Source organism: Triturus cristatus, chromosome 1_1 (assembly GCF_964204655.1).
Source record: "Triturus cristatus chromosome 1_1, aTriCri1.1, whole genome shotgun sequence".
In the NCBI taxonomy this organism is placed as follows: domain Eukaryota; kingdom Metazoa; phylum Chordata; class Amphibia; order Caudata; family Salamandridae; genus Triturus; species Triturus cristatus.
The window spans coordinates 1221180324-1221190049 of record NC_140579.1 but is presented as its reverse complement, the minus strand read 5'-3'; positions in this window follow the sequence as shown (position 1 = coordinate 1221190049).

The following is a 9726-nucleotide window of genomic DNA, read 5'->3' as shown; positions in this document are numbered from 1 at the left end:
TCCTCTTTGCAGTATGAACATTGGTTGGGACCTACAGGGACACGTGGTTGATAATACCCATTTATTTGCTGATTAGTCTGAAACTGTTGGGGTTGGTGATAAACACCTTGGGGTTGCCTATAATTATTCTGACCTCCACGTGGTGGATAGGCCTGCTGTAAAAGGACCTTTGTCTTTAATTCCTTCGTTTTCTTTTCTGTCCTATCTTTCTCGTCTTTATCTCTGTTTTCATAATACTGTGCAGTAGCCAGTATTTGCGCTGAAGAAGAAACAGCCCAAGAACTCTCTGAGTCTTTCAACTTTTTACACAGGTCAGGAAGTAAATTCTGCACAAACTTATCCACAAACAGCCGTTGGCCACCCTCAGTACTCATATCCTGCCCACTGTGGTCAATAAACGTTTCCTCAAACCTAGTAAAGAAGTCTGACACTGTCTCATCTTTCTTCTGCTTACATGCAGATAACTTGTCCCAATTTACGCGCATCGCAGGCATTAGTGTCTTCATATACGTGATTATTCTACCAGGCAATTCAGCTACTAAAGGCTCAGGTTTCGCGCCACCAGTTTGTCTTGCATCAGCAGCAATAATGTTAGCCCATGTATCCCCTAGTTCTGCATCGTGATCTGCATTACGAATTGACCCCCATAGAGGCTGTGGAACAACATTACCAAACAACATGTCTATATCGGCCAGGTTCATAACGCATGACCCTGCCGTCTGTGACAACTCTTTATAATAACCTGCTGGGTTTTTACGGGGATCAGGCAATGTCTGTTTAAGTGCTAACACCTCAGAGCGCTTCCATGGAACATGCACCCAAACACGTTGGAAATGCACTGGCACAGCGGGGTTATTGCCGACAGCTGCAACTGCTTCCTTCCATACCGGGGGAACTTCTCTCATGGGATATTGTCTCGCTTTTACCTTTTTCCCCGCAAGGACATCTTGCTCAAACAATGACTGATGACAATCATCATTCCTAAAGGAAAATACGACCGCAATTGCTTTATCTATATCGCGGTCCACAATTACACCAGTTCCGAAATCAAACCTCACTCTACACAATTCCTGCGGGCTCGGATTTTTACCACTATCCTCCAATTCCTCACAGAGAAATTCGCACATTTTCTCAAACACATATCTCTGTTTTGGGGCATCCCACTGATGGAAGACATTGACAACTGATTCCACATCATACAATGAAGGGAAAACAATCCATCTACGCGCCATGCTATCTATTACCCTTTTCTCATCAGGGTTAGGCAACTGACTACGCAATTGCTTACGCCGTAAACCAGGAGTCGCACCAGATGACTCAAAGAGAGGCGACATTAACGTAGTAACCACATTAGCTAAACGCTGTCGCGCTGAAGGAGAAGCTGAAGCGGAAACAGGGGGAAAAACAGAGGGAAGAAAAGAGGATGTAGAAACGGGTACTGGAGTGGTGCAAGGAAGAGTGTTAGGGGAGGCAGCTGCTGGATTAGGCAAAGTCGCAGGAAGTGCGGGGGCAGTTGGAAGCACAACTGGCAGCCCTTGAGAGGGTTGCGTTACATGGATAGGAGCCGGCTGCACAGCAGCTGGCGGTAACGGCAAGGCTTGTATTATATCAACTGGAGGTGGCATATTCACATGCTGGGGAGGTGCTGTGGCATTTTGAGCATACGGAGGTGGTGAACTCAACAAATGTGACATCAGGGGATCTTTTTCCTTTTCTTCTAACTCATTCTGCTTAGAATGTGGTAAAGCTGGGTAACATTTGTCAATCCCTAACTTACGCTGCCTGTGCATTTGCTCGCTCATCTGCTCCTCCTCATTGTCTTTAAATTGTACAGCTGCTTGCATTACTGACATACCTCTCTCTCTTTTATTCTTCTTCGCTAGCTTAATTTCCTTCTGTTTGGCTTCCTTTCGCCATAAGCGGAAAGAGTCAAACATCGCCGGCCGGGCTTTCTTCTTAAACAATTTAATTTCCAAATTATCTAAAATATCGGTATCAAAACTACCATTTTGGGGCCATTTTAAAACACCGTCTTTCCTGGTGTAGTGGATCCACACTTCATTATATGCAATTGGGCCTACGCCATGTTTTACATAGAGCTCATAAGTTGGAGTTCCAACCGGAGGAACCGGACATGATTCTTCCAGCTGGAAACCTTTTCTACAACCCAAACAGAATAATCTACCAAATAGTCCAGAACCAGGCATCTTCGCTCACTAGTCTAGATCCAAACGTCAGAGGATTATCGATTACGATATTCTCGTGAATACACGAGTCCTCTGGCTTTGGGGTTTGCAAACACCAAATCACCAAATTACCAAATCAAACCAAACGATCCCGAAGGATACCAAAACAAATGGGAGACGCTCCACTTATACTTAACTGAATATTGCTGATCGATGACGTCACCAGAAGACTCTCTCGATTGTTTCGCTCTCTCAAACTCGTCAAGGGTCCAAAACAGGTCGATTAATCAGGGCAGCAGTCCTTCGTAGCCGTCGGGACGCGGAGAACCTCGCAGAAAAGACTTTCGGACCACGTCGACATGCAGGGGTCGATGAAGTGGCGGCCTTCCTCCGGAATTTCCACACGAAGCTCCTCACGAACCTCTGGCTTGGACTGGTACCGCTGAAATCGCCCCGAGTTGGGCGCCAAACTGAAGTACTGGGTATTTTAGTCCCAGCGGTGCAGGGGCACACACCCTATGACTTCTGGGTTTCACCCTGTTCCGGACCTACAGAAACACAGAGTCTTCTGGGTGAAGTCAAAGAATCGTTTATTGGCTGCAGACCAATTACAGGTATCCTAGAAGTACACCAGCGTGTATGTTCTCAGGAGACTGCTGAAAATCATAGGAACAGGCTACATCTTAAATAGGCCTTTTCTGGCCCCAAGCATACATTCCTGAGTTTTATGAAACGGCAATATACAAGGATATGTTACAAAGAAAAGGCAGAGTCATGATGACCATCCCACATTCCAGTTCGGCCAGCCCACAATGATTTACACAACAAGGTTCAGATCCCACATTAGATTTACAGATCCCCCCAATAAACATGAGCATCTCCTGTTTTGGGAAGCAAGTCATAAAGCAGGAACAGCCAGGTGCGAAAGAGATTAGCCAGGGGCTTGTGTAGGATGAAAAGGGTTTTATGACGGGCCAAGCCCTGATACGAATCACAGGTGGAGAGAGGAAGGGGAGCTCGTGAGACCAGTTTGACCCGGGGCAGCAGAGCCAGCTGCCCAGGTCACAGAGAAGTCAGAGAGGAAGCCCATGTACTGTGAGGCCCGTATTTGCTCCATTATAGCCTATGTGAGGGCAATGACAAGATGGCCACTGCTTCCAAAATGGAACCCGCGTAGCGAAGCAAAATAACGTGTACGCAGTGCATTCATAGCTAGAACGATATATAAAGCACTCGTACGTGCCGCATTTACCATTTGCGGTTCGCTAATACCAAGATAGACAGAGGTAGGGCCCTGTTCCCTACGCGGTCCCGAATATTAAAGTACGACACCTGGTTCTCTGGCTCTACAACAGTTCTGCTGACCTGGTTGTCTGGCTCTAGAGCGGCTCTGCTGGCCTGGTTCTCTGGCTCTAGAGCAGCTCTGCTGACCTGGGTCTCGGGCTCTACAACTGCTCTGCTGACCGGCGTCTCGGACTCTACAACTGCTCTGCTGACTTGGTTCTATGGCTCTACAGCAGCTCTGCTGACCTGGTTCTCTGGCTCTAGAGGAGCTTTGCTGTCCTGGTTCTCTGGCTCTAGAGCGGCTCTGCTGACCTGGTTCTATGGCTCTTCAGCGGCTCTACTGACCTGGTTCTCTGGCTCTAGAGCGGCTCTGCTGAACTGGTTCTCTGGCTCTAGAGCGGCTCTGCTGACCTGGTTCTCTGGCTCTACAGAAGCTCTGCTGACTTGGTTCTCTGGCTCTACAGCAGCTCTGCTGATCTGGTTCTCTAGCTCTACAGCAGCTCTGCTGACCTGGTTCCCTGGGTCTACAGCGCCACTGCTGACTGGGTTCTCTGGCTCTAGAGCAGCTCTGCTGACCTGGTTCTCCGTTGCTACAACTGCTCTGCTGACCAAGTTCTCTGGCTCTAGAGCAGCTCTACTGACCTGGTTCCCTGGCTCTACAGCAGCTCTGCTGACCTGGTTCTCTGGCTCTACAGTAGCTCTGCTGACCTGGTTCTCTGGCTCTATAACCGCTCTGCTGACCTGGTTCTCTGGCTCTAGAGCGGCTCTGCTGGTCCGATTCTCTGGCTCTAGAACAGCTCTGCTGACCTGGTTCTCTGGCTCTACAGCAGCTCTGCTGACCTGGGTCTCAGTCTCTACAATGGCTCTGCTGAACTGGGTCTCGGGCTCTACAATGGCTCTGCTGACTTGGTTCTATGGCTCTACAGCAGCTCTGCTGACCTGGTTCTCTGGCTCTAGAGGAGCTCTGCTGACCTGGTTCTCTGGCTCTAGAGAAGCTTTGCTGTCCTGGTTCTCTGGCTCTAGAGCAGCTTTGCAGACCCGGTTCTCTGGCTCTAGAGCGGCTCTGCTGACCTGGTTCTATGGCTCTTCAGCGGCTCTACTGACCTGGTTCTCTGGCTCTAGAGCGGTTCTGCTGACCTGGTTCTCTGGCTCTAGAGCGGCTCTGCTGACCTGGTTCTCTGGCTCTACAGAAGCTCTGCTGACCTGGTTCACTGCCTCTACAACACCTCTGCTGACCTAGTTCGCTGACCTGGTTCTCTGGCCCAGTTCTCTGGCCATAGAGCAGCTCTGCTGACCTCGTTCTCCGGATCTACAGCAGCTCTGCTGACCTGGTGCTGTGGCTCTACAGCAGCTCTGCTGACCTGGTTCTCTGGCTCTACAGCAGCTCTGCTGACTTGGTTTCCCTGGCTCTACAACACCTCTGCTGACCCGGTTAGCTGACCTGGTTCTCTGGCCCAGTTCTCTGGCCATAGAGCATCTCTGCTGACCTGGTTCTATAGCTCTACAGCAGCTCTGCTGACCTGGTTCTCTGGCTCTAGAGCAGCTCTGCTGGCCTGGTTCCCTGGCTCTACAGCAGCTCTGCTGACCTGGGTCTCAGGCTCTACAATGGGTCTGCTGACCTGGTTCTCTGGCGCTACAGAAGCTCTGCTGACCAGCTTTTATGGCTCTACAGCAGCTTGATGACCTGCTGCTCTGGCTCTGCAGCAGCTCTGCTGACCTCGTTCTCTGTCTCTCCAGCAGCTATGCTGACCTGGTTCTAAGGCTCTACAGCAGCTCGGCTGACCTGGTTCTCTGGCTCTACAGCAGCTTGCTGACCTGGTTCGCTGACCTGGTTCCCTGGCCCAGTTCTCTGGCCATAGAGCAGCTCTACTGACCTTGTTCTCTGGATCTACAGCAGCTCTGCTGACCTGGTGCTCTGGCGCTACAGCTGTTCTGCTGACCTGGTTTTCCGGCTCTAGAACAGCTTCACTGACCTGGTTCTCCGGCTCTAGAGCAGCTTTGCTGACCTGGTTCTCTGGCTCTAGAGCGGCTCTGCTGACCTGGTTCTCTGGCTCTAGAGCAGCTCTGCTGGCCTGGTTTTCTGGCTCTAGAGAGGCTCTGCTGACCTGGTTCTCTGGAGCGGCTCTGCAGACCCCGTTCTCTGGCTCTAGAGCGGCTCTGCTGACCTGGTTCTATGGCTCTTCAGAGGCTCTGCTGACCTGGTTCTCTGGCTCTAAAGCTGCTCTGCTGACCTGGTTCTCTGGCTCTAGAGCGGCTCTGCTGGCCTGGTTCTCTGGCTCTAGAGCAGCTCTGCTGACCTGGGTCTCGGACTCTACAACTGGTCTGCTGACCTGGGTCTTGGGCTCTACAACTGCTCTGCTGACTTGGTTCTATGGCTCTACAGCAGCTCTGCTGACCTGCTTCTCTGGCTCTAGAGGAGCTTTGCCGACCTGGTTCTCTGGCTCTAGAGAAGCTTTGCTGACCTGGTTCTCTGGCTCTAGAGCAGCATTGCAGACCTGGTTCTCTGGCTCTAGAGCGGCTCTGCTGACACAGTTCTCTGGCTCTAGAGCTGCTCTGCTGACCTGGTTCTCTGGCTCTACATCAGCTCTGCTGAACTGGGTCTCAGGCTCTACAACGGCTCTGCTGACCTAGGTCTCGGGCTCTACAACGGCTCTGCTGACTTGGTTCTATGGCTCTACAGCAGCTCTGCTGACCTGGTTCTCTGACTCTAGAGCAGCTCTGCTGTCCTGGTTCTCTGCCTTTACAGCAGCTCTGCTGACCTGGTTCTCTGGCTCTAGAGTAGCTCTGCTGACCTCGTTCTCTGGCTCTAGATTGGCTCTGATGACCTTGTTCTCTGGCCCTGCAGCAGCTCTGCTGACCTGGGTCTCAGGCTCTACAATGGCTCTGCTGATCTGGGTCTCGGGCTCTACAACGGCTCTGCTGACTTGGTTCTATGGCTCTACAGCAGCTCTGCTGACCTTGTTCTCTGGCTCTGGAGCAGCTCTGCTGACCTGGTTCTCTGGCTCTAGAGTAGCTCTGCTGACCTCGTTCTCTGGCTCTAGATTGGCTCTGCTGACCTTGTTCTCTGGAGCAGCTCTGCTGACCTGGTCCTGTGGCTCTGCAGCAGCTCTGCTGACCTGGGTCTCAGGCTCTACAATGGCTCTGCTGATCTGGGTCTCGGGCTCTACAACGGCTCTGCTGACTTGGTTCTATGGCTCTACAGCAGCTCTGCTGACCTTGTTCTCTGGCTCTAGAGCAGCTCTGCTGACCTAGTTCTCTGGCTCTAGAGCAGCTCTGCTGACCTGGTTCTCCGGCTCTAGAGCAGCTTTACTAACCTGGTTCTCCGGCTCTAGAGCAGCTTTGCTGACCTGGTTCTCTGGCTTTAGAGCGGCTCTGCTGACCTGTTTCTCTGGCTCTACAGCAGCTCTCCTGACCTGGGTCTCAAGCTCTACAATGGCTCTGCTGACCTGGGTCTCGGTTCTATGGCTCTACAGCAGCTCTGCTGACCTGGTTCTCTGGCTCTAGAGCAGCTCTGCTGACCTGGTTTTCTGGCTCTAGAGCAGCTCTGCTGACCTGGTTCTCCGGCTCTAGAGCAGCTTTGCTGACCTGGTTCTCTGGCTCTACAGCAGCTCTGCTGACCTGGTTCTCTGGCTCTACAGCAGCTCAGCTGACCTGGTTCTCTGGCTCCACAGCAGCTCTGCTGACTTGGTTCTCTGCCTTAACAGCAGCTCTGCTGACCTGGTTCTCTGGCTCTAGAGACGCTCTGCTGACCTGGCTCTCTGGCCATAGAGCATCTCTGCTGACCTGGTTCTATGGCTCTACAGCAGCTCTGCTGACCTGGTTCTCTGGCTCTAGAGCGGGTTTGCTGGCCTGGTTCCCTGGCTCCACAGCAGTTCTGCTGACCTGGGTCTCAGGCTCTATAATGGGTCTGCTGACCTGGGTATCTGGCTCTACAGAAGCTCTGCTGACCTGGTTCTATGGCTCTACAGCAGCTTGCTGACCAGCTTCTCTGGCTCTACAGCAGCTTGATGACCTGCTTCTCTGGCTCTGCAGCAGCTCTGCTGACCTCGTTCTCTAGCTCTCCAGCAGCTCGGCTGACCTGGTTCTCTGGCTCTCCAGCAGCTTGCTGACCTGGTTCTCTGGGTCTACAACACCTCTGCTGACCTGGTACGCTGACCTGGTTCCCTGGCCCAGTTCTCTGGCCGTAGAGCAGCTCTGCTGACCTTGTTCTCCGGATCTACAGCAGCTCTGCTGACCTGGTGCTCTGGCTCTACAGCAGTTCTGCTGACCTGGTTCTCAGACTCTAGAACAACTCTGCTGACCTTGTTCTCTGTCTCTACAGCAGCTCTGTTTACCTGCTTCTCTAGCTCTACAGCAGCTCTGCGGACCTGGTTCTCTGTCTCTACAGCAGCTCTGCTGATCTGGTTCTCTAGCTCTACAGCAGTTCTGCTGACCTGGTTCCCTGGGTCTACAGCGCCACTGCTGACTGGGTTCTCTGGCTCTAGAGCAGCTCTGCTGACTGGTTCTCTTGTGCTACAACTGCTCTGCTGACCAAGTTCTCTGGCTCTAGAGCAGCTCTGCTGACCTGGTTCTCTGGCTCTAGAGCAGCTCTGCTGACCTGTTTCTCTGGCTCTACAGCAGCTCTGCTGACCTGGGTCTCGGGCTCTACAACTGCTCTGCTGACCGGCGTCTCGGACTCTACAACTGCTCTGCTGACTTGGTTCTATGGCTCTACAGCAGCTCTGCTGACCTGGTTCTCTGGCTCTAGAGGAGCTCTGCTGACTTGGTTCTATGGCTCTACAGCAGCTCTGCTGACCTGGTTCTCTGGCTCTAGAGGAGCTCTGCTGACCTGGTTCTCTGGCTCTAGAGAAGCTTTGCTGTCCTGGTACTCTGGCTCTAGAGCAGCTTTGCAGACCCGGTTCTCTGGCTCTAGAGCGGCGCCGCTGACCCAGTTCTCTGGCTCTAGAGCGGCTCTGCTGACCTGGTTCTCTGGCTCTAGAGCGGCTCTGCTGACCTGGTTCTCTGGCTCTACAGAAGCTCTGCTGACTTGGTTCTCTGGCTCTACAGCAGCTCTGCTGATCTGGTTCTCTAGCTCTACAGCAGCTCTGCTGACCTGGTTCCCTGGGTCTACAGCGCCACTGCTGACCGGGTTCTCTGGCTCTAGAGCAGCTCTGCTGACCTGGTTCTCCGATGCTACAACTGCTCTGCTGACCAAGTTCTCTGGCTCTAGAGCAGCTCTACTGACCTGGTTCTCTGGCTCTACAGCAGCTCTGCTGACCTGGTTCTCTGGCTCTACAGTAGCTCTGCTGACCTGGTTCTCTGGCTCTATAACCGCTCTGCTGACCTGGTTCTCTGGCTCTAGAGCGGCTCTGCTGGCCTGGTTCTCTGGCTCTAGAACAGCTCTGCTGACATGGTTCTCTGGCTCTACAGCAGCTCTGCTGACCTGGGTCTCAGTCTCTACAACGGCTCTGCTGAACTGGGTCTCGGGCTCTACAACGGCTCTGCTGACTTGGTTCTATGGCTCTACAGCAGCTCTGCTGACCTGGTTCTCTGGCTCTAGAGGAGCTCTGCTGACCTGGTTCTCTGGCTCTAGAGAAGCTTTGCTGTCCTGGTTGTCTGGCTCTAGAGCAGCTTTGCAGACCCGGTTCTCTGGCTCTTGAGCGGCTCTGTTGACCTGGTTCTATGGCTCTTCAGCGGCTCTACTGACCTGGTTCTCTGGCTCTAGAGCGGTTCTGCTGACCTGGTTCTCTGGCTCTAGAGCGGCTCTGCTGACCTGGTTCTTTGGCTCTACAGAAGCTCTGCTGACCTGGTTCACTGCCTCTACAACACCTCTGCTGACCTGGTTCGCTGACCTGGTTCTCTGGCCCAGTTCTCTGGCCATAGAGCAGCTCTGCTGACCTCGTTCTCCGGATCTACAGCAGCTCTGCTGACCTGGTGCTGTGGCTCTACAGCAGCTCTGCTGACCTGGTTCTCTGGCTCTACAGCAGCTCTGCTGACTTGGTTTCCCTGGCTCTACAGCAGCTCTGCTGACCTTGTTCTAAGGTTCTAGAGCAGCTCCGCTGACCTGGTTATCTGGCTCTACAGCAGCTTGCTGACCTGGTTCTCTGGCTCTACAACACCTCTGCTGACCCGGTTAGCTGACCTGGTTCTCTGGCCCAGTTCTCTGGCCATAGAGCATCTCTGCTGACCTGGTTCTATAGCTCTACAGCAGCTCTGCTGACCTGGTTCTCTGGCTCTAGAGCGGCTCTGCTGGCCTGGTTCCCTGGCTCTACAGCAG